General features: G+C 37.3%; 1 protein-coding gene and 1 long non-coding RNA gene across 24 annotated transcripts in view; one reads left to right on the top strand and one right to left on the bottom strand.

The window, feature by feature from the left end:
* The window catches only part of BNC2 (basonuclin zinc finger protein 2), a 360,639-nt gene that overhangs the window by 193,846 nt on the left and 141,710 nt on the right, over positions 1-25,083 (bottom strand). The gene's annotated exons all lie outside the window — the stretch shown is intronic.
* Positions 1-25,083, top strand: part of LOC107306155 (uncharacterized) — a 66,811-nt gene that overhangs the window by 2,083 nt on the left and 39,645 nt on the right. For 5 of the 7 annotated variants that reach the window (XR_001552022.3, XR_001552023.3, XR_001552020.3 and 2 more), the window contains one exon: positions 21,301-21,370. The exons of 1 other annotated variant lie outside the window; for it this stretch is intronic. This is a non-coding gene — a long non-coding RNA (uncharacterized LOC107306155). Of the gene's footprint in view, positions 1-18,626; positions 21,371-25,083 lie in introns of all 7 variants that reach the window. One more of the 7 variants, XR_014939177.1, reaches the window with a different exon arrangement.

The following is a 25,083-nucleotide window of genomic DNA, read 5'->3' as shown; positions in this document are numbered from 1 at the left end:
AGTGAAATCTAAAATAGACAGTGGAATTAAAGCTGGAATCTTAAACTCAAAGCAGTGCAAACTTGCATTAACTGATTGTAAGAACTGAGATTTACTTGTAGCGTTTTTTAAAGGGACAGAAGGATTTGTAACAACAAAGAATAAATAGGAAGATGTAACAAATGAACGTTGGACAATTTTTTGCATGTTTCCATCCTCCTCGTTCAGATGCAATTTTATATTCTCATTTTAATGGCATTTCACATACATGAAAACATGTATATGGCATGTACAGGTTTCTCACAGCTTTGCTGATAAGTGGTTTGTTCAATGCACTGCCTGACTACTGCACATACTCAAAACTGTTCTGGCTATGAATAGTCAGAATAATGTTCTTATTTTATTCATTTCTTCAGAAATTTCTGCCACCACAAAATATGCATTTTGTCAAAGCAGAAATCTCTATAAATTGTAGTCAAGAGAAAGTGTTTGGAAATCATTTTTTAGGAACAATGGTCACAGAAAGCCTTTTCTGGTTTTGTTTTTTTTTTTCCTCTAAACACATTCCTTCTTACTTTTTTCTTTATCTGTATTTTTGTTTGTTTGTTTTTGTTTGTTTTTTTTTTAAATGATTTTCTTGCCTCCTGGATATTAACAATAGTACTGAATATATATACATATATATACGTCCATTTAATAACCACACAGAAATTTGAAAGTACTCTCTCCTCTCTTCCTCCTACAAAACCAACTGCTTTTATCATACGTCAAAAAGAATCTTGTGATAGTATTGCATTGCTATTGTGTTTAACATTTGTGTTTAGTAATTAAAGAGAAAGCAAAAAAAAAACTCCAAAAACAAACAAACAAAAAAAAAAACCTGAAAGCCCTTAGAAACTTTTAAATTTCTGGTCTTTGATTAATCAAAGTTATATCACTCGGTCTGTGAGCCTCGTAGTGTCCTCAGTTCTCTGGCAGATTATAGCTGGTAGCTCATTAGACTGTTCTTCACATTAAATTACTGAAAAGGGTGATGTATTTATAATACAGCTTGCAATGCTATAAAATGGCTCATCAATCTGTTTTATTCATGGAAAAGTCCACATAAGGCCACTAGTCTGTTACTGGCAATAAACCTTGGGTGCATTTTCAAAAGACCTGCATATTAGACAGTGATTTATAGACCCTGTCCAAGAAATCAAACATGATACTAACAAGGAAAGGCATAACTCAGTTGACACTTCAAAAAGCAATGTAAGTCCGTAAGTACATCATGTGACTATGACCTACAGAAAGAGAACAGAAGAATACCTCATCCTAAAGTATAACATGGACATCAGAGTACACAGTGTCCAATGCACAGCCATTTTTATATCTTTCACTGCTGTTCTTGACTAGTTAACTTGCTTGCCTTATTTGTGTGTTGTAATATCTGAAGTATATACTGCTTGTATTGCAATGTCTGCCTTAATCATTTCATGATTACCATAAAGGATTTTTTGCATCTAGGAAATATTCACACTTATGAATGCTGAAATCTTTGTTTTGGTATAACTGAAAAAGCCAGCAGTTTGGCCTTGTGTTCTTTGTTGTCTTTTTTTTTTGTTTGTTTGTTTTTTCTGTTTGCTTGTTTGTTTGTTTTTTAATAATATTTTCAATCTAACAGATATGATAAAAAATTTAAGTTAATAGCTTTTTTTTTTTCACTTAAGAAAAAGGGGTTTTATGTTTATGTGCAAGTTATTTAATAACAGTAGTACTGAAGAACATAAGGACATAAGGAACAGAAAAGTTCACTGTCCAAATTAGTAACACTTTTTACAACAATTAGAAAGAAATTAAAGGTGGGAAAGCAGAGGTTCCTCTCCAGTATTAACCATCTTCCTGCTAGTGGGAAGTTTCCTTATGCATAAGAACTCAACATCTTCTAATAAGCATGAACATCCCATTCTGGATGTTGCTCTGGGCAGCCTGGTCTGTTAGTTGGCAGCCCTGCCTATGGCAGGGGGTTGAAACTAGATAATCTTTGAGGTCCTTTACAACAATGGCTATTCTATGATGCTACGATTTTTCCAAATGCCATGTGAAGTGCTGAAGTGACAAAATCTACAGTGGAAGTAATTGAAGAAGATTCAGTTTCTTTGTTCTGTGAAAGATTTAACCATAATTTTAGTCGTACTTCAAATAGTTAACAATTTCTTTGCAGTTACTGAGTGAAAAAAGGGAAAGAAATGAGAAGAGGCGGCACTCATATACACAATTCTATCAAAACCAAAATCAAACGGTATCAAGAGAGGGAAACTATTTTCTGCCTATATCATGGCTTATGAAATAATTCAAGTGATGGTGAGACTCTGTATCTCTCTGCAACATGTATGCACTTCATACAATACAGTAAGTATACGTTTTTAGAACCAAGTACCATATTAGCATGGTAATATCTTTTAAAAATGTTGGCTAGCATGCACTTCTCAAAATCTACTGAGTCACTGCTGTTCAACATTATTTACATTTTCCAAACTCACAAGTTTCCGAAGTTACTTTAATGAACAAAATCTGGGGAAAAAAAATAAAATAAAATAAAATAAAATAAAATAAAATAAAATTAAAATGTTATTTTTATACAAAAAGGCACTTCTTTTTCCCTTAATAACCTTCACACTGCTTTTCAACATGACAAAACTTTTCTGACAGTGATAGAGTGCTTCCATTTCATATAATATGTTTGAGTGACAACCTTTCAGTAGAAACGTAGATAGATTTAGATAACACATACTACAAAGCAGAATAAATCTCTGTTACGATCCACACTGTTCCTTTGTAAATTGCATACAGCAAGAAACATATTTTCAAATACAAGCAATAATTAGTACTTAGTAATGAAAATTTTAAAGTTCTAAAGCAATCACTCTGTCCACTCTTCTATCCATTAATCCTTTTGGAATTTTTTCCTCTTGATTACAGTAATTTTCTGTCTCAAGTGAAACACAGCTACTTCCTTTCGTGCATTATTCTTCCATTTCTTCTATATAGAATCATAAATTTTAGGTACTGAAAGGATATTGCTTGAGTTATTAGACAGAGGACCAATGGCACTGCATTTTCATAGAATCACAGAATAGCTTGCACTACAGTGGGACCTTAAAGATCTCTCAGTTCCAACACCCTGCCATGAGTAGAGTTGCCACCCACTAGATATGGATGCCCAGAGTAGTATCCAACCAGGCCGTGAACATCTCCAAGGACAGGGAAATAACACTCAGGCAGGCATAAATCAGGAGGAACTTCAAATATGTTTGAACTGTTGATGCTCAGTGTATCCTCTAATTCATAATTCTAAAAGGTGAGAATTTTAAGACAGTATTTTAAATAAAAACAGAATGAACTAATAATGATGATATTCAGTATTCCAGAGCCAAAAAAAAGATCATTCACTGACCAAAGAAAGCATGATATCATCTGGTGATGCGTGCTACTAGAACACAGATATATTAGAATTGGGTTGAAGGAGGTAATTATAAACAGATAAAGGCTTTTCAAATCTTTTGTATATTCACAGGCAGTAAACTAGGTTTGTTTGCTGGAGTCAAACCTGTAATTAAGGTTAACCTTTTCCATAGGAAAAGCATTCCTTGCTGTTGAGTTCTGCTCACCGTAGAACAAGTATGAGTGTTAGGGCTGGGGACGGAAGATGTGAGGTATTTAGAAGTTGGGAAATAATAGAATCAGTAAAACAGTGAGCACTTGCAAACACATCACATAATTCTCCCGCAGTGAAATACACTGTAATAAAATGCAACAGAATAGTTAAAGCTAGCTCAAGTATTTCCCAGAAATGTGGTCATGTTTTTACATATACAATATGCCTGGGCCACTTTACTATACCAACAGAAATAATTACAATCCTATTAAAATGTTCCTGCCTGTGATTAGGGTAGCATGGGCTTGGTTCCCACTCCCCCCAACAGATCCAGAGGGGAAAAAAAAGCCAGTGCCTTTTCTTTGTAAGAAGTAGCAGTGAATTTTTTTCTTACATGTTTCTTTAGACAGTTCTTGAATTCTTGAACGATTAAGTAGAATTAATGTCTCTTGAATGTTGAGGCACTGATAAAAATCGAATTCTCTGTCATAGGGAATGTGGTGCAGAACTGCTACCATGGACCTCTGGAGGGAGAGACAGGAGCTGTTTCGGCAGGCTTCGGTTTCTCTCTGTTTATGTGAAACGGACATTGGCATATCATGCCTGGTCTTTTCCTGAGGGGTTCATATGGTAGGCAGGGTGGGGAATAGTTGTCTGAGCCATACCAAGGTCAGCCTGCTAGAGCTGACAGTTTCTGTCTCTGTACAAAGAAAAGAATCAATACTTTTGGACTACGGCTGTGCCCTCAGTGTAAAACAACAAACATGCAGCGTCTGACATGTTTCTAGGTGATTTGTGGCAGAACCTCTTGTCTGATCTGTATCCAGGAGCTGCTGTGTTACTGCTCTGTGCTTTTCTTCTCTCTCTCGCCCCCCCCAGCTCTGTGATGTCTAATACTTTACTCAGGTACAGAGGCGTGTGTTCTACCCTACAGCTACTTGTCACTCAATAAATCACACCTACAAGCACAGTCTGCACATAGTGATCTGGGCTTTAACAAAGGATCAGAGGGACAAAGTGCAGGCAAGATACTGTAATTATAACAAAAATAAAACATTCAGGGGGCTGTAGCAAAGATGTGGGCTCTCAGGTGCTAATAAAATGTTATTACAATTGCAGTTTTGCTTCAGTCCGTCAGGTTCCATTTTTAACAAATTTTCCATCTTAGACTTTTCTTGTTCATCCTCTTTTCAAGCTAAAACACAAACTTTAGGGAAATGACCTATTTTATGAAAGTATCTGGTCCTGGGTAACAGAAAAATCCTGTTCTACTATGAATCACTGTCATCTATGGTCATTGTCAGCATTTTATTCTCGACTTCTTCATCTGAATCTTTTGTGCCACAAGGTTTACCAGAACTTAAAGTTGCATCTAAAAGAAAAAAAAAATAATCCCAACACAAAAAACAGCACTAACAAGACAGCTATCTAATTTGAAAACAGTGATTTGAAAAGTATTGAACTAACTGGGACATATACAGTACACATTTCTTTGGTCTGGCACACTTTATGTAATTTATATGTAATATATGTAGCTTGCATAGAAAAATCTCCATGATGAATCTTTAACATACACCATGGAAATCTGCTTTGAAAAGAGTTTTACATTGGGTCAGTTCTCCCAGCTACATTACCATCAAGCAGGTAAGCTGTTAGCCAGCTTGGAGATGATGGCAATGGACAGCATCATCCATCCCAAGCTCATCAAATGCACTCATTCACGTTAACCTAGACATTTCAGATTCAGTCAAATCAAACACCTTATAATGCAAGGAAAGTGATTCACCACCATGGAAGCTTCACATCACTCTTTTGCAACTGTCAGTGATGGGAAGGAGTGGGTTAGGATAGCTCAGGCTTCCTTCCTATTCAGACAGCAACAGGCAAGCCAAGTTCCCTCAGCCACCTACTTCAACAACAGGGGATCAATAATTGTGGTTCAACAGAATGGAGCCACCAATCATCATATGAATGATTAAAATGTGTCTGCATGCACTGCTTTTCAGATTGTCTAGGCCAGAAGATCAAAGCTTCTATACTGGATTTAGTGCTGGGAGATGAGGTCTGATTGGGAAGGAGGACAAGATAAGGGAAAACAAAAGAGAATCACAGGTCGGGCAAAATCTAGCAAATGAATCTAATCTGTGCTGGTTTTGGAGAAGTGAGAGCACTTCATCTGCCCTAGCTGTGGCACTTTGCCCTACCTTGGCACTTTATCACCATTTTGAACAGTGGCAAGCTTCCACTTATATCCTTCTGCTGGTCCTCATTAAATCAGCAAGTCACTATTCATGGAAAGGAGAAGCTTTGCTTGCATATTTTAATGAACAAAGACTTACCTAAGCGCAGTCATTACAAATGAAAGACATGTTGATGAGCTTGCAAAGGGTCAGCACTTTCTGATTGGGAACAACTGACCTTCTGGCCATACCATACTTTCTGATTTCTCCCACTGAGGAAAGCAAAGGCCTATCACACTTGCCTGCCCACACACAACAGAAATGATGTCACTGTCCCAAAACACCAATATTTTCTTGAAGCACCTACTATTACTGACCTTAAGACCACCCCTGAATAAACAGAGGGGAAAAAATATACACCACAGAAAACAATGTTAGAAACTTAACAACAGTCCTAAATCTGCTGAACATTTACTGCTGGCCTGAATAACTCCAGATGGTCCAAAGAGACTATCACTATTTGATCCTTTAACTTAATACTCAAAACCACAATTAGAACCCTGAATGTCAAACTCTTAATGATTTGCTTACTCTTCAGAATTCTGGCTAGCTGGCTACACACTATGACCCTTTCAACAATGAATCCAATTCTTTCCTCAGGCTTTGTGAGTCTGTACACAATTGGATATGTCTACTGGGAAACAACTGCATTTGCCATATGGTTATCCTCCAAATAAACAAACAAAAATAATCCAAAACAAGAATTCTCACATTCTTTTTTTTCTTCTAATTGTCACAAAGCCCCTTGGAAGTCATGAAATATGCTACTCTACAAAGAGAGTGTGTTGAAATAGTCACATGGTGTTTTACACTGGAGTGGACAGAACTCACCGGTTGCCAAAAAAAAATATAGTAAAGGACTCTTATCTCTGGATCTCTTTAAATATCAATGCATATTTTTTTGCTTTTCACAAAACCTAACCTGAGCCAAAATAGGAAAAAAAGAATTTCCCACGGTTTGTCCAAACCATTTATCAACTTCCTAGGAGTCAAACAAATTTACAGGTTGAAATCACCAGTTATCTCAGATTTCAGGTCACCCAAGGCTCACCAATTGTGATTCAGCTGTACGGAGAATAGGAAGAGATATGGATTTGGCACCAGAAGCGTGCATCACAAAATGTGCAATAAACTGTGGAAGAACACTGTACAGCATTTCTTTTATTTGACTTCAAAGAGGCTTAACACTGTCTTTTCAACTCAAACAGTGCATCACAATTGCTGCAAACTGAACTCACATTTCAAACTGACTAAATTGATACGATTTTCAGCATAGGCACAAGCAAATGGAGACATATCCAACTATTTGCAAACTGTATGCTGTAAAATATAGCAGGCTTTAATTTGTAACATTTTTTCATTCACGTTGTTCCACAGCACGCTATTCTCCTATAATTAGCACCAGTGATCTGTGATAGGCAATAACCCAAAACATAAAATCATGGATTACTGTAAATCTTCTTCCAGATCCACTCTAATTGTTCTGCTCTATCTCTGATATCTAACTACAAAAAAATGCAAAGACTATCAGATTTTAGTGAAAGCATCTTGGTTCCATAAGGAAGGAAAGGATTAGAAGGTATTTATGCTTAAGTCAATTGTGAGTTATGCTTAATTCAACTCACCCCCATCTGCTTCAGTTCTTTTTAGCCATTCCAGCAGCCTAAGAAAATATTTTCCCACTTAACACTACCCTCCAAATATATATATTACTAGCATTACAGGATGACAGGAACTCCTCCATATAACTTTAAAACTACAAGGGCTGCTCTGAAAGTAATGCATCCTATTTTATTATGTTGTTCCACAACATTAGAGGTGGATATTAGTGATTTGACAGTAGAGGCCAAACCTTTCCAGCAGTTTTACATTTTGTTGCTGTGTGACAGATGGCAGCAGAGGGACAGTCTGACACAATGGCATCTGACACAGAAGTGTTTATGAATCAAAAGTGTGGAACTGAGTTCCTCCATGCAGAAAAAATATCACCCATTGACATCCATAGATGCTCACTGAACACTGATGGAGACCAAAAAGTGAAAGTGAGCACACTGAGGTGCTGGGTGATGCGTTTCAGTAGTGGTAACAGCAGCAGCTGGTAATCTCTGCTGGTGCAGGTTTCAATGAGCATAGCATGCAGACTCTTGTTTATCTCTGGTGAAAATGCATTGATAATGGTAGTGACTGTTGAAAAACAATGCTTTGTAACTGAGAACTTGCTGTATCAAACAGTGCTATTGTGCTATTTGTATCTGTTGTAGCTTGCATGGAAATAAACAGGAGGCGCTACTTTCAGAATGACCTATTTTAACAGAACTGCTCTATAAAAGAGAGAAAGTATGCACTTACTTAAACAAATCGTGAAATGTATGGCAGGTTATAGTTCATATTTCTTTAATTGCTTTACTATCCTTTTACAAGATCCACCATCATTTCACAACTTTTCTGATACTGTATCCAGTATGTAACTTTTGTGCAGCATACTCTGGCATCAAGCTTTTTGCAGACTAGCTATGGGATTTATCTTGTACCTTGTTTTTGTATATTCAAGCTTCAGTTCAGCAAAGTTTATAAAATACATGTAACTTTATTAATCTGGGTAACTGCATAGCTCTCAAGAGTCTATGCATTCACATTACGGATGCTGGCATATACTAAATCACACAGAATCACAGAATTATCAAGGTTGGAAAAGACCTAGAAGATCATCTAGTCCAACCATTACCAATACTTCCTGGATAACAAAACACAACTATATGTTTGTATTCTTAGCTTGTGGAAAACAGAATTATTATAGATTAATTGTATCATTTGATAACCTTTTAACTGCTATGGACTTCACTTCACCTTGTAATCTACTTCAGGGATATATTATTCCACTCTTTAGAATTAGGAGTTTCACATTTCTTTTACATATTTATTTTTCTTTTATTGAATTTTCTCTGACTTGATTTTAAGACATATATTATCTCTTTATAGTGTTCTTGGAAACTCACATCATGAGACATACTTTTGCTCTTGGGCTCTTATATCCACACGTTACCATAATTTCTTCTCATCTTCAATTCTCTGCTTTCTTTCCTTCCAGTAATTTTGGCAACTCCTTGATCTTTTTTTTTCTTTCTTTTTTTTTTTTTTTCGTGCTGATTGCTCAATCTGTCTCTCTCTCTCTCTCCCTCTCTCTTTCTCTCTAGCCCTCATTAATGTGCATTTGTACGCCACGGCATAGAAACATATATCTTATTATCTGCATCTCTATGTACGTTCAGTAGGAAGGTATTGTTTAACAGATCTCTGACTGTGAGAAAATAATTCTACATATAACATTAACTGATTATTTGTGAGTTTATGTTGTTATATTGGTAATCTCTCTGCAATAAAAAGATAGGTTATCAAACAGGTAAATGAAAGGTACATCTCTTTATAATATCATTGGCTCCCAACGTGTTGGATCATCCAAAACAAGAAGATTGCTCAAATATATTTTCAGAAGTGACTCTACTTATTTTAAAGTGAAAATCTCCTCAAAACCTCACGTTAAGTGCACCAATATTTCCGAAACCATTCATAACACGTTTTTGTAATCCTTACTTTGTTAAATTTATACAGCTACAAAGTATAGTTAAATTTTAAAATTTTAAAGGCAATTTGGACTGGGAACTTCCAGTCCAAATAACAGACACTTGTATAGTGTCACAGAGACAGTAAGTCAGATAATCTATCTAGTCTTCAGAGTACACATAAACAGCACAGAAACAACCTGTCACAGACTTCCCCATCATCAGAGCTTGAGTCTTGTTAAATTGTCACAACCAGACAACAAAACTAACGTAAAAAAAAAAAAAAAAAAAAAAAAAAAAAAAGAAGAAGAAGAAGGAAGATCTACTTCAAAAAACAAACCTTCTGAAAGCTATTTTATCTGAGCTAAAATGCTGTCTTTACATTTGGCCAATGTGGTAATGATTATCAGCTTGGGAGGTGATAAGTGATTATTGCTCCTTTAAGAAACATAACTTGCAGTAGGCAAGCATGAGAAAGGCTAGAGAGCTGTGAAGAAATTTCTTGCAGAAATTAGCAAAAGAACATGTAGAGAACTTGCCATCCCATGCACTTTTAACCAGATTATATGTTTATAGTCAAAGAAACCAATAAGTAAAATGATTTTATCCTACTAAATTTTGCTGCTGTTGTTACTAAAGGGTTAGGTCATACTGTGGTCATTACAGCTAGCTCTGCACTGCCCCAAGCCAAGTCTGTGCCCTGCAGGGGATCTGATGACGGCAGTAGCCAGCCCAGGTGGATGTGCCACAGCAGCATGTCCTGCAGTAGGATGCCTTTCCAACAGGCCCAGTTCCCATGAGGTTGTTAGAAATATGGTGACTCAGCTACGCACTGAGCAGCAGCCCTGAGGGAACTTGCAAGAGCTCAGCAGCTCAATGGTGGAGTGTCATGGGTTTGCACAGAAAGTGATATAACCATGTCTGTGATTGAGTGCATCTTTATCATGATTCACTCTTCCTAACTGAAGACAGTTTGTGATGTACTTTGAAAGCAGTGACCACCTGTTATCCTTCCTTTGAATTCTTTCCAGTCTCCAAGTAATCACTGCTACAAACTAATCAGTAACCATCCCTCTCCCTAGGGACCAGGGGCTGAGACACAGCTTCAGTGGTCCCTGTGGGCTTGCAGCTGGCACTGTCATCCACCTGACCCAGGAGAGAAAACAACCTGCCTGCCTTGAAGTGCTCTCTACTATTCTGTCCTTGGTGGTGGTGTTTAGAGTCAAAAAAGGCAGATATTGATCCTTACTCCTGTGAATATAAGAAGAACCCAAACAAAAAATGTCAGCAGATTCTGCAGTTTAACAATACATGATGCAAACAGGACTCAGGACCTAAGATGCATTCTCCTGAATACCACAATGTTCAGTATGTAAAATGAAGTGGCAACATCTTTCATTCCTTGATGTTTATGAAAGGTAAAAGAATGAAAGCTTGTGTTGTCACTTCTGTCCATTTATACAGAAGGGGATTCAAGTCTTCCAGTTGTTAGTTGGCATCTTTGACAGACCAGATTTTCAAAAAGGGAAAGACAAGAAAAACTGTACTTTCTATGTTTGTAACTGTAGAAGAGTCTGACAGCAAGATGTAGGCCATAAAAATAATCCAAACGCATATGCAAGAACTATTGTAATAGCTGTATATATGCATATAACTATATATACATTTAAAGAGAACATAACTGGCTTTACCACTGCAGAACATAAAAATTAGTTTTGTGCTGTTTACAATGTACCTTTGATTGGAACTTGGATAGAGTTACTGTTGCTAGTTGGAATATGTTTTAATATTGTTGACATTTCTCATGTTGGACAGATTGCAGGGTAAATGTACATTTTGCTACTGCTGGAAATATGGACATGATATATTCTCAGATTTAAAATTGGTTTTAATTGAGAATGGGTCCCTGCCGAAATGGGTTGATTCTTCACAAGCATGTAAAGTAAAAGTAGATGACAATGGATCAAATCTGGATCAGAATAACTTGACCTAGTGGCTTACAGTATAGTGCTTCCTCTCCAACCCATTCCACAATTTTCATGCGAAGGAAAATATCTCAGACTGTGCTGAGGCAGTTAGAATTAGTCATGGTATCCACACGCTGAGATTGTAAAAGACTTTCAAAACATCAGCTACTCCTAAACCACATTTCACATTTTTAGGTTATAACATAATTACGGGTTATCCAGTATTTCATATATTGACTGGGTTGATTTATAAAGTGAGTTAATATTACTCGATAAAGGATAGCAGAGAGCAAGATACAAAGTAAACACTAAGCCACAGAGTTCATTGTTTCAACCCCTAAAGGCAAATATTTTCAAAGAAAATATAAACTTCCATCTTATCTCCCCACGTAACACTTAAGAAATGTCTTATTGCTCATAAGTGATCTTCATATGCCATTTTGTCTACAGAAGTCTCTGGTTTTGCCTAAAATCAGAACAATCTGATCCTATTTTGTTATGCCATATTACAGTATTTGGTTCCACTGGTACAGATTCAGGTACCCAATAGAAGTAGTTCTCATAGATCTCATCACAGATCAATAGCTTTTAGCATGAACAAAAGAAACACAGCACCCTCACACTAATATTGACCATCTACACAAACATCCAAAAAGGGACACGTAATTCAGTCTCTCACAAATAAACTGTGCTATCCTCTCTGCAGTTTCTTTCAGTACCTGTCTGGTTGGCCTTCAGCACACCACTAGAAATCTCAAAATAATGTGCAGCGCAAAACAGAATCAAGAAACATCACTGATGTTCAGTACAGAGATTTACATTGCTGGCAATATTCCACTCTGAGTTCTCCTCACTGTAAGATTCATTCTCTGTACAGAGGCCAGACTCCTGCCCCACAGATGGAACTCCTATGCACCAATTCAATACAAATAACAAATACAGTCATACTGTAGAATAAATTTTTAGAAACGTAGTCTTATTTCTACACTGGTGTCCCCAGTTAGGAAGCCAGGTAAAAGAATCTAGCAACGGCATTTGTTTCTTTTTCTGATCTTCACATTTTTAGAGACTTCTAAATCCTCCTTGTTACTTCTTGTACAAGGCAGAAATGAGCAGGAAGAGCATGGGTTGGTTTCTACAGCTATACAAGTGAATACAGCATTAAAGAATTTAGCTTCACCCTAAGGCCCTCTGCCTTAATCTTTGATCTTGTTTCATCTGCTTATCCAATGTCTCTTACCTGGTAATTTATGAAAATAAATACATAAACAAAAAGCATTCTACTTCAGAATCAATAAAATAAGCAACACAAAATAAAATGCAAAAAACCAAAAAAAATACCAACAAAACCAAACCATGTTCCCTCACCTGCATTGTACTTTATGAAGAATGTTTACATAATTCCATCTTCAAAGTCAGACATTTGCAAAATTTAGCAGCTATCACCTACCTCTGAAATGCAAAATCACATGCAGAATCCTTTCAGCTACCTACCTTATGATCCCAAAAGCATGCCCTAGCAGTAAGGCACATCCTGGGATATTTAGTCTCCAGCACTGATTGTTACCACTTCTTGCAAAAACAGAAAATATTTTCTTCTGAAGGCTACATCTCAGCATAGATGTGTCTTTCCCCTTCCTGACAGCAACCTGTAAGTCCCCAAGGGACTTGGAATGAGGGTATTAACCCCACTGTGTGGCAGAATTACAGGCATTACTAGAGCTCATGGTACATGTCCTTCCTGGCCCCATGAAATCTCCTTTCTAGACAACAAAGCACACGTACATATGTGAGAAGTTGTATCTAAGTACCTTAAGTAGCTCACCATTTAACGACCCACATATATTTAACTATGAAAATGCATGGAAAACTGAAAAGAGGGACAAAGGTATTTACAAGGCAGTTAAGGTGACTGCTGTGGACAAATAATGGAGTAGATGAAAATAACAATGAATTTTTCCTTCTTAAGCCTCTCTATTTCATAGAAAATTGCTATATTTAATATATTTTCTCCCAGCTCTTACCAATGACATCTAATAGCAAGATCTATCCAATTAATTGTATCATAATTTATGTCACAGATATAACCAAAAAGGACAAACCTCAGATTATGCAAAACACTTTGCCAATGACACTTCTTTCCTGTCCATGCAGTTCTGGTTTTCCATGATATATCTCAGGCCCCAGTGATGTACTTCTGTTTTGGTAGAGGCAGAAAAATGTCCAACTTGACTGATTTCCAGAAAAGAGATCACATCTAACTGAGATCTATCTGTGTAATTCATCACTGATTGTGAAAAATGTTTGCTTAGTATCACTGTCATGATTAAGTCCTTTAAAAAAATAAATAAATAAATCCAGATATGATGTATTTGCACTCTTATTGTAATTGTAAAAAAAAAAAAAAAAAGCAAGCACATTTTTCACAGATACTTTCTCAACTTTCTCAGAAAAATGTCACCACCTGATTCATAAACCACAGTAATAACACATACATATACTTAACAGTTAGTAAGGGTAGTGCTAAGAGAAAGGTCACTAATAAAAAATTGCTTCATTTAAGAAAATCCAGAGGCAGATGCAAAAGCCTCCTCAAAGTGAAACACTTAAATTTTCCACTCACTTTTTTTATTAATTAACAGTAAGTCCGACATTTTTTATTTCTCAGCACAGAATACATCTAAATGTGCCATTTCACCTTGTCATATATGGAGTTCTACCACATCAATTTACTCTAAACTAGAACAACTTGAGCGTAATTCAAGGATAAGTCTAGGAATGTCTTTCACATTAGACACTAATTGCTCAGTTCATAAAAATAATATTTGTAAGTGAATTACGTATGTTCTCTGCTACCTATTGGTGCCATAGAAGGGAAGCCTGCTTCAAAGCAGTTACCCAAAAGAAAATCAACGCACTCAGTAGCAGAACATTGATTGAGAGGGTGCAACCAGGCACACAGACTAAAAATTACTTATTTTAGCACTTAGAACATTCTTATTTACTTATTTATTTATTTCTTTAAAGGAAATATAAGCTTGTTGGCCTGTTTTTCAAAACTTCTTGTTTTCTGGAATGCCCCTGAAATCTGTGGAAGCCATGGGTGCCCAGCGTATTTGTAAAACTAGACCACATGTTCCTCCATCAATTTTCATGCAAAAATTTAAGCCCCAATTTTTCCTATACTCTGTCTGCAATTCAGCTGGTTTAAGTGTTGGAGCCAAGGGCAGAGCAATTCTATGAACTTGTCAGTTGCTCAGATGAATGTATTTCAATTTCTAGCTTATTGTGGTGTGTTCTTTTTTTTTTTTCCCAGTGATAAAACACCAGCACCAATGAATGCAGAATTCAAGGAAAATTTCTTGCATAACTTAGCTACTGATTTTAAGTAGCTAGAAACATGGTTTGTTTGAACGCAAAGGAACACAGGTTTGGTTTACATAAGGAATATCTAATAACTAACTTGACAAGCAACTGAAATATTTTTGAAATATTTTTGTACTGAAACAGCACAAAACAGCACTACCCATAAACAGTGAGCTGCATTTATAATGAACTTTGCTGTGCTTTGAGAAAACAATATCTGGAGGGTATTTGTACTTAATGAGGCAGGGGACAATCGGTTAAAAGAAGAAAATTCCCATAGTAGGGGAAAAATAAAACTGAAACTGGGAGTAAAGCATATGGCTCCTTACAAAGAAGTCAGAACAACTTCCGTCAGAGTTCTGCTGTCTGAATCAACAAGCAAAATCACCCTAATAGATGATAAATACATTTAAAAATCTACAATCACAGTATTTCTGCTATTACATCACAATTCTCACAGAACAGCTTTGCAAAACAAAGTATATTGACTTAAATATGCGCTTCACTTCTTTGCACAAAATTTATGTCTCTGAACATTTTCCCGCTTAACATACGATTCCAAAGGATGAGATGTCTTATTTATTCCTGAGAGAGAAACCAGGGTCCTTACAATCATATTTTATAAATATTAAAGCAACTTGAACAGCTTGCATTTTAAAGCAGCTAGCAGACTAATGTTTATATTCACTTAGTACAGACACCCTCTCCTCCCATTCTCAGGTTTGCTAGTTTTAACTTACGTTGCTAAGTTTTAATAGTGTCTGCAAAACTGTGTTCACTTTGTTGTTCTTAATTTTACTCTCTCCCACTTCTCCTCCACTCTTGTCATGGTTTAACCCAATTATTTAAGTAATCTAAAACAAACACACACAGCTTGTTCCTCAGAAATAAATATACTAGCCTAGGGGACAGAACGCTTTCATTTATTCATTTTCTGGTGACATTACTGAAGAACAGTTTCTTCACAGCTTCCAGCAGGATGTAAACAAATGCAGCTGATGCATGATAGGGATTAGGCAGTAGGAAAGTGGCACTCCTATCGGGCCAAATCATAAATTACAGGAGTTACAAGTGACACACACACACACACACAAAAATCCTTTGGAAAGGATGGAGAGAGAACTCTAGTATCTCAGATCAAGTACAAACAAATCAAAAGTCTTCATTTTTATTTTTTTTTCCCAGAAGCTAAATAGCAGCCAAATACATGTCACATACAAGCACTGCTCCACAAGTAATGCCTTCTATTCTATTATGCTGTCCAGTGATGCAAGGATGGCATGGCAGTAGAGACTGAACCTTCCCACCAGTATCCCATTAGATGCTGTCACAGTGTGACAGATGGCAGCAGAGGGGCAGTCTGACACAATGGCATCTGACATGGAAGTGCATATGAAGCAAAAATGGGGAAATGAATTTCTCCAATGCAGAGAAATGGCATTCACTGATATACATCAATGCTTGCTGAAAGTTTATGAAGACCAAGCACTGGATGTGAGCACAATGAGGCAGAGGACTGTGCATTTGTGTTGGGGCAGCAGCAATGTGAAAGACAAGCCATATTCCAGATGGCCATGCAGAGTGTTATGAGGGCAACATGCAGGCTCTTGTTCATCACTGGAGAAAACGCATAGCTAATGGTGGTAACTGTGCTGGAAATCAGTGTTTTGTAACTGAGAATTTGCTCTATCAAGCAGTGTACAGTGTACAACCTATGTACATACTGCAAAGATATTTAAAACATACTCAAGGTGAGATATGATCTATCTACAGCCAGTAAAGCAATCCCAGGAGACAATATTTAATATTCTTTTTACTTCTAAATAAGGAAAATATTTTGACTGTCCAAACCCAAACTTTTAAGTGACCTGTAGCTCAGCACATGTAGGCGTATTACAGTCCCTTAACCTGACATGCACTGATTTTTCTTCTCACCCAGAATCTCTCCCTGCATAAAACAAATGCTGAGCATCTCCAGAACTCAGGTTGTGTTCAGCCTGTCTCCTTACAGGGCTCAGTTGTTAACTTCTTGACTCCTGCTCCTACGGGCTTTCCCCACAGCTTTCCAGCACTCTGGAGAATTCTGTGAAACCAGCATAAGTTTGTTGGTAACCAGAGAATCTATTTCTTGTTTCAGGCAGAAGTAAGCACTGATACTAAATCTGTAATTCTGAGATTATAATAAATAATCTCAAATAAATTGGGTACAAGTTTTGGTTTTTTGGGCTGTTTCTTATTATTGGTTCTCCTCTTAATATCCATGCACTAGAATAAACAATGATTTCACCTACAGAGCATGCAATCTAAAGAAAAAAACATGAAAGTTTTACATACAACAAAGTCTGGTGATCCTCACATTGTCTTTCCTATGACCAAATATTTCTTATCAATTGTTGTTCCACTGCATCTTGTTTGGACATCATAAGACAAGGTAACAGAAATGAATTATGTGAAATGTATCTAATTTAGTGCTTTAAATACTTATAATTCCAAAAGAATAATTGATTATTATTTTTTTAATTTATTTTTTTCTATGACTGTTTTCTGATTATTATTTTGGGGGCACTGACCCCACCAAGGGAAGTGGAAAAATTAGTCAGGGATGCTGGCCCTAGCTCTATTAATACCTCAGGGCATCCACTGGAAATTAAAGTACTCTGTCCTCAAATGCCAAAGCACCCTCAGTTCCAAATGGGAGTTAAGCAGAGAAAACTGGAAGCTCACATATGGATATGGAATAATGGAATAAAAGTTAACACTATTTCAGAACCTGGCCATAATTTTTTTGCAGAATGGCAGAAAAAGTACATTAGGGTTTACCCAAGCTCTCATCCAGTCAGAGAAAGAAATCCGCGCAACATTTTGCTGGTAAATGGCAGAATTTAAAGCCAACCTGCAGCTGCACCACAGTGAGCAGTCTACCTGCTCTCTGGTACATACACTGCAGTTAGCCATAGCAATGGGCTGTGACCTCTGGCTGTGCCTCCCACCCACAGTTAGACGGCTGCAGTACCATTACAGATGCCAAAAGATGCATTTGCACAGAAACTCTAACTTTTTGAAACTTTGCTACTTTGGAGGTGCCATAGTAACCATTTCCTAGCAATTCTGCTTTCCAGATCATGATTGCCTATATGCTCATCCTACAAACAAGGGAATTTGCACCTAACACTTGTCCAATTGAACCTGATTTTGTAAAATTATTTTCTTTTCAAGTTTGGAAAGATTAATTATCTTTTATATTACAAATGTGAAGGAGAAAACAAGCTGAGACATTTTACACAGTATATCACCCCTTTTATTTTGTTCGTGATTATCTATTTCCCTTTCATATTTGTAGCAACACTGAAATCCTGTACCGTGTAATTCCTGCATTTTATAAAGCAGCTGATGCATGGATATCAAAATCTCATACATATGCCCCCTCTCCCTTTGACAGAACAAACTTAAACATTTCAAAAAGCTCTCCCTACTGGTGACCCATCCACTTATTTGTGAATACCTTTGCCTTGGTCTCATTCCAAAGTTAGCAGATTGGTAGGTATAAAATGCAGATAAACCATGCTGACATTTCTAGGCAAAAGCTCTGTTTATAGAGTAGGCTATTCTGAAGCTGAGCAAAAATCTTTTGGAAATACTGCACCAAACTGTCTTTTGCTTCATTTATCATCATCAGGTGTGATCTTAAGCATAACTTTATCAAAGCAACATTCCACTTTCCTGCATGCTGATTTTACAAAACTAACTCTCTGAATGTTGTTCTACATGATGTCATCACACTGTAACTCACTTCATTTACAGTATCTGTTTCACTTCTACTCACAAGCTAGTATAACTCATTTCTTTTTTTTTTTTTTTTTTTAACTGCACACAGGCTGCTAGACACATGTGCATAGCAAATGGAATCTGAACTTAGCTTAACAGCCTCATTTATTCCTGATGGTTTAAATTATTTCATCACAATTAATGACACCCCCTCAGCTTCCTGTGCAGCGCTGCCAGATGTTCAGAGACCACAAAGCCACTCTCTTCTTTGACGGCTAGTGACAAGTCGTCCTCTGAAGGACGTTCCCTCAGTACACAGGCCGGATGACACCTCCACTGCTTAGCACCTCTCCACCTCCCTGGGTAACCATGGTGAGAGAAGGAGGAAGACATGAGAAACCAGCCCGTGCATTAGTAAGGACAAATTATGTGAAGCGTTTTGGACTTGAAGGATCTCATCTTCTCCTACCGGCTTTTCCAACCTGACTGTTTTATAAAAAAGACAAACTGTTTGCCTCAATACTTAAGGTGTTAAGTTTTCTGTGCTTCATTAAAAATAACCCATCCTTCCTTATACGGGGGGTGGGGGGGAAAAGGGGAAAAAGAAAAAAGAAAGAAAAAGGTGGGGGGCATAAAGCAAAAATGCAAATTGCAGCCATGTGGGAAGTAAATCCTTACTTGGAATACTATATCTCACTACTCCATCATCTTCAAAAGCAGAATGCAAAAAATCCCAAATCTTACGAATGTTATGCTCACATTCAGCTTGTTTTATTCTCATTTGTCCCTGTTGTCTTCCTGTCAGAAGAAGCAGATTTTCCCTTACACTATTCCTCTCACGACACTTAGGTATTCTTCAGGACGGGAAGAATGTGGGTAATTTATGTGAAAAAAAGTTGTGAGCGAAGATATGATTCTGAAAATGAGAAAATAGGTTCCGTCTCTAAAAAGATGTGAGTGAAAAGTGTAACGAACGTGTAGCTCATGCAACTGCAACCCCAGATAAGAAAACAGCAAGTGTCTTGAATTTTTTAAGATTAAAAAGCAAGCATCCATGCTCCTGAAATTCCATCCACTACTTCAAGCACATATGGCAGACATTCTATCGAGTTTCTTTTTTGTTGGGTTTTTTTTGTTTTGTTTTGTTTTTTGTTGTTTTTTTTTATTATTATTAAAAAAAAAATGCTAATCCATGTAAAGGACTAAAGGGCTGTTCAGATTGCCAGAAGTGTAGTATTAAAACAGAAAGGCCACCTGTGTTAGCCCACCCGATAGGAAAGTCAGAAGCTGGAAAGTTCGTCTGTCTCTCTCTCTCTTTTTCTTCTCTTATTTTTTTTTTTTTTTTGTTAAACACATTTAAAGTAGGGAAAAATATCACCCACCAACACAAATTCTAGAGAGCGGTGCCAGAAAAGATTTGTGCGTGAGTCTAGTTATGTGTGTGGCCACTCTAGAATTACTTCTGTTACAATAAAAATTAGTTCCTCACTTAGGATGCTAAAAGCTGCTTTGAAGGAAAGTTTCCTCAGAATTTTCCTAAAAATCCAGCAGTGCGACTGAAGGAAAGGCAGAGATGACACATCTGTCACAGGCTTGGTTTTTTCACTGATTTTTTAAGCAGTGTTTCACACAAAAGTAGTCAGATTTTCCTTTAGTTACTCATTACAATCAGCAAATGATTCTGTAAGATGTCAGATATAGATATCTATTTATCTATATAGTTTTTTTAATTTTCAGGAGGAGATGAGATTCATATTCAGTGACAACAGAACTCCTGAGCAGTTCTAAACTTAAATTGTCTTTTCCACATGTAGATGCATTTAAGTTTATATGCAAAATACATACACACAAATAATACAAACTTTAAATCCACCCCCACCTCCCCTCAAAAAACAAAACAAAACAAAACCCTTACTTTAAAATGCACTGAGATTTATGGAGAGTCACATGGACTTCATTCTCTTGTCTCTGAATGTTTTATTGGGGGGAATGGAGGAGCTGAATAAACTTTAAACTCTCATGTAGGGATGTATTGCCTGTGTGTCCCTGGCAGATGTGGAAAGGAGATGAAATGGGCAAGGGAGAATCGAATATCCCATCACTGCAGGTTTGTGAAGGGGAAAGAACACTGCAAAGATCTCACATCTGGCAATCATTTGTCAATAGCTGGAAAGAGAACGGCAGGAAACTTTCTGGCTCTTGTGGAAGATGAAAAGACAAAAACCATGTGTCACACATGCACAGTGCTGGTACAATGACTACTACATTTATTCCCCCACCCACCCACCCCCCCTTTTAAATTTAATGATCTTCAGATATACTTTACTCTTTGGTCAAAATCATGCACTCACTTGAATTGTTAAAGCTGCAGTGTATGTACATTTTTCAAATAAACCCCAGGGCTGATGTTAGAAATCAAAATTATTCAAGCGTAGGCTGCCTGGTACTTTGGGCAGGAATCCTTGTGGTTTAGTCAATAAACAGAATCTAAATGAAAGACACCACAGTAACTAGACAGTAATGTTTTGAACAGCTTTAGCCCAAAGAGAGAGAGAGACAGAGAGACAGAGACTGACCAAGTGGCCAAATACAATGCTACCAAATCCACAGAGATCACCCTCCTGCATGCAGCATCTGTGTTTGAGCACAAGGTCACTTGCTGTTTCTTTAGAGACTATTTGTATTCAGAAGTATTCTTTTACAGTCCTTCTGTAGTTCTGGGTTTGTGGTTTTCTTCTTCATTGTTGTTTTTGTTTGTTTGTTTGTTTCTTTTATTTCCAGAGGGATTTTATTCACTTTGCAGAAAGAACTATTAAATAAAAACATAGGGATTACTTTGCACTGAGACACAAGGTAAGATTTTACTTTCTAATTCACTAATGTCACATTGTACAATGTTTTGAAAAATACCAGGGTAAGAGTCTACAGTCTACAAAAATTAAATAGGTCCATATTCACTGGCTTTACTCGTGTGACTGATGGTCCTTCACAGCTTGCTTTCAATTCATTCTTCTGGCGCTTTTAAGGAGAAGCTGCTGCAACAGGAGCACATCTTGTCCCTGTGAATCCACAAGTAAATGCTGCAGGTTGTTTAATCTGGCAAAATCACAGTAGCCTGCCAAATTATAACAGGAATAGTATCTCCTCCAAACAAGTCTGATCATGGTTAATTACAATGCAGACCAGAGAGCAGCCACAATTATTCATTATTACAGGAAGCACCTTATTTAAATTTTATGGAAATTTGTGCTTGCACTCCAATATGCCTGGGAAAAGAAGAAAAAAAGGGGAAAAACCCACTCACACAAGGAAGAATGTTATACCTCTGAAATATCACAAGACACTGTGTATAAACTGGGAGTGAAATGTTGCCTTGGTATTTACATCAAGTCACCTCAATGGTAGCATTTATCACATCCAATAGTCATTCAGAATTGATTTCAAGTAATAATTATTAGTTTAATCATAGTATTTTTAATTATCATAACAAAATGTAATAAAATGTATTTTGACTGAAAAAAAAAAAAAAGGCTAAAAAGCCCTATCTTTACAAAAATATAGATGGGTAGGTGGACTTGTAGACTGATGGACAGAGAGGTGCTTGTGTATTTGCAGATATAGTGTCTGTGTAGTGTTGTACAGGTTGCACTGTCCTCTACATTAAGGACAACTATTTCCTTTTATATGCTCCACAAAACAGTAAAGTTTCAAGTTCCAAAACTGCAAACAAGCAGAAAAGAGGGGTAGAAGAGTGGGGCTGCTTTAGGGGCTGGTCTATCAGTACCAGCACATTAGTCTCAGTGGCATGAGCAAAGATTGCTGGGCACCAGAGGAGAACACGCTTCCATAGCAATGACAATTCTGCATAACAAAACACAGTTGGCTGTGCACCATGGGCACACAGCATTTCTCATTTTTTCCTTTTTTTTTTATTTTTTGTTTTTTTCTTTTTTGTTCTTTTTTGTTGTTGTGTATTCCATTTGTGTAACTGAAATCATTCTGCAGTTGCAATGGAAAGGTGTAGTGAATGAGCAAGGACATTAAATCAGGTATCTTTATTAGCTAAGGGAGAATCTCCTACCAGGGAAACTGAAATCCGAGAAATTCAAAGCAAAAGGAAATGAAGAATTAGAAAGAATGTACCACACTGACAACTTCTCCATCAGTTGTATATGGGTTTACAGAAGAAATACATGTTTTCAGTTGCTACCTTCCTTCAAGTGGTTTTCCTTAAGTCACTCACAGCTGTAAGAAATGAGCAACACTGGCAACACTTACTTAAAAAAGGCTTTCCATCTTCGAGACACTGTCTAAACATTAGAAAAACAACGCCTGCCCAGATAAAGATGACAATATTACTACTTAACTTAGAACTGAACATTAATGAACAGTGCAGGCTTGCCAATCTGCTTGCACTTCAGGATCATACTTGTTCTTATAAATTAATAAAACATATTATTCCCGCGTATCAACATACTACTCCCACACCAACACACCTCACATCACTCACTGCTCTGTGTGTAACATGTGAGGAACACCAATGCATTGGCCAATGTGGCATCTTCTCCATGGCCTCTGAGGGAAACAACCAGACTTGAAGCACTGCACTGCATCTGGCTGGGATGGAGCTCTCTTTCCCCACAGTGCTGCGCTCAGCACCTGTAGCTACAGCAGCACTGATATCCAACCAATGCTTCAGCTGCTGTTGAGCAGAGCTGCCAAAGGATCATGGCTGGCTCCTTAAGCCTCCTCCAAAAAAGATGCAGAATGGGGGTAAGCAAGAACTGGGGAGGGGACACAGAAGGGTCAGCTGAGCTAAGCCTGACTAGTGAGCTGAGGCACCTCTCAGAAAAGCTGACAGAACAAGATTCTTCAGATTCTTCAGTGCAGGAAGAATCTTGTTGGTTGTTTTGGTTTGGGTTTGTTTTTGGTGTGTTTTTTGCTTTTTTTCTTTTTTTTTTTTTTTTTTTTGCATCAAAACAGAGACAGTTTTCAGCAGCTGCAGACTCAGTTTACAAAGTTCACTGGGCAAAATCAACACACAAACAGAGGAAAAAAAAAAGTTTCTTGCTTTCTGCTCTCCCTTCTAACCCCACCAACACCATGAACCAAATTCCACTTGAGAGAGTCTTTCACATGCTCTCTGTGAATCTCAGCTATTGGCATTAGAGTGTATAGATTCTAACAAAATTCCAGCTTTGTGCTTCTGAAATCCATATGTTCCTTACTACCATCTTGAGTCATCTCTTACTGGAGTTTTCAACCCTGTGGGTTGCCATGTGTTGACAATAAAGTTAGATGGAAATGAAGTCGGACAATGAAAACAATCTTGAACAACTCTGAAGCACTGAGTTCTGCCTTTCAGTGGAGGTAACATACTTTTCTCTTGAGAAAAACAGCCCACACAAAGGTTTGTGAACCTGCAGCTGGACTGCTTTTAGCTCACAAGCTGATTTGGATCTCTCCATTATAAGACACATCATTACACAGACAGACTGAAACACCTTGCATTATTCAAGTTGCATCTAACTAAAATAGCAATAAAAAAAAAAAAAAAAAAAAAAAAAGGCAGTGACAAAGAATTGCTGCTAAAACTAAAATGAAGACCATATCCATTCATTCATGGTTGAGCTTTCCCAATTCTGAGCATAAAACTATAAAGGAGATAAGTTATAGTCACAAAGAAGTTGTGTTGCATGCTTTTTCACCTTACAAAATCAATGCCATTCATCCTTGTTTCTTCACTGTACACTCTGGATAAAGGTTACTGTACATGTATTTTTTTACCATAAAAGCAGTGCCAACAAAAGGACAGCTGCTAACTAAAATGCTACTTGAACGTTAAATTAATATTTCTTCTCTACAGAGCATTTTCTTCACACTACTTTTTCCCTCTTAAATGCTTCAGCTTTGCAAGTAGGTTTCCTATTAATGTAGCATGAAACTTGTAGTATAAGGGATTTCTCACCTATTGCCTGGATCATGTCACTCCCCTCTTTGATGTGGAAGGTAAAGGAAGCTGATTCAAGTCCAGGCTCTTCATCCCAAACTTCAAGGCTCTGAACAACTCTGCTCCTGGCTACATTTCTGTTCCCCATCATATTCCTTTCATTCTGCTCCCTGAAGCCCATAGCTTTCCTTCTCCCTTGTCTTCAGACTTTCTTTCACATCCTTTTTTACACCTGGGCAGCTGCTCTCACTGCTTTCCACTTTCTTTAAAGCAACAATTTTTTTCTGTGAAGCACAAAAACCATAAGCCACCTAGGGAAAGTTGTCTCTGTCCTAAAATTAAATGCGCAATTTCAATGCTCAGAGAGACAATCATCCTAGGGCCACCATGAGTGGTTCACATCTGGATCACTCCAAACATCTGTTTACATTATGAGCAGATACAGGAGGGGGCCATCTAGTATTGTTCATATAGTGCTAGGTATACTACTGCCCTTAAATCAAATGCACTTTTAATGTCACCATTAATGCAGCTTAAAAACCTCTCCTACAACGGAACGTTTCTGTCATTGGCGGCTAATATACATATATACTTTTTTTTTTTTTTTTTTGGCAAG

Source organism: Coturnix japonica, chromosome Z (genome assembly GCF_054131305.1).
Source record: "Coturnix japonica strain WE chromosome Z, WE-NBRP24, whole genome shotgun sequence".
NCBI classification, from domain to species: domain Eukaryota; kingdom Metazoa; phylum Chordata; class Aves; order Galliformes; family Phasianidae; genus Coturnix; species Coturnix japonica.
Note: the sequence above shows the minus strand (reverse complement) of the source record. Positions and strands in the feature narration are given on the sequence as shown.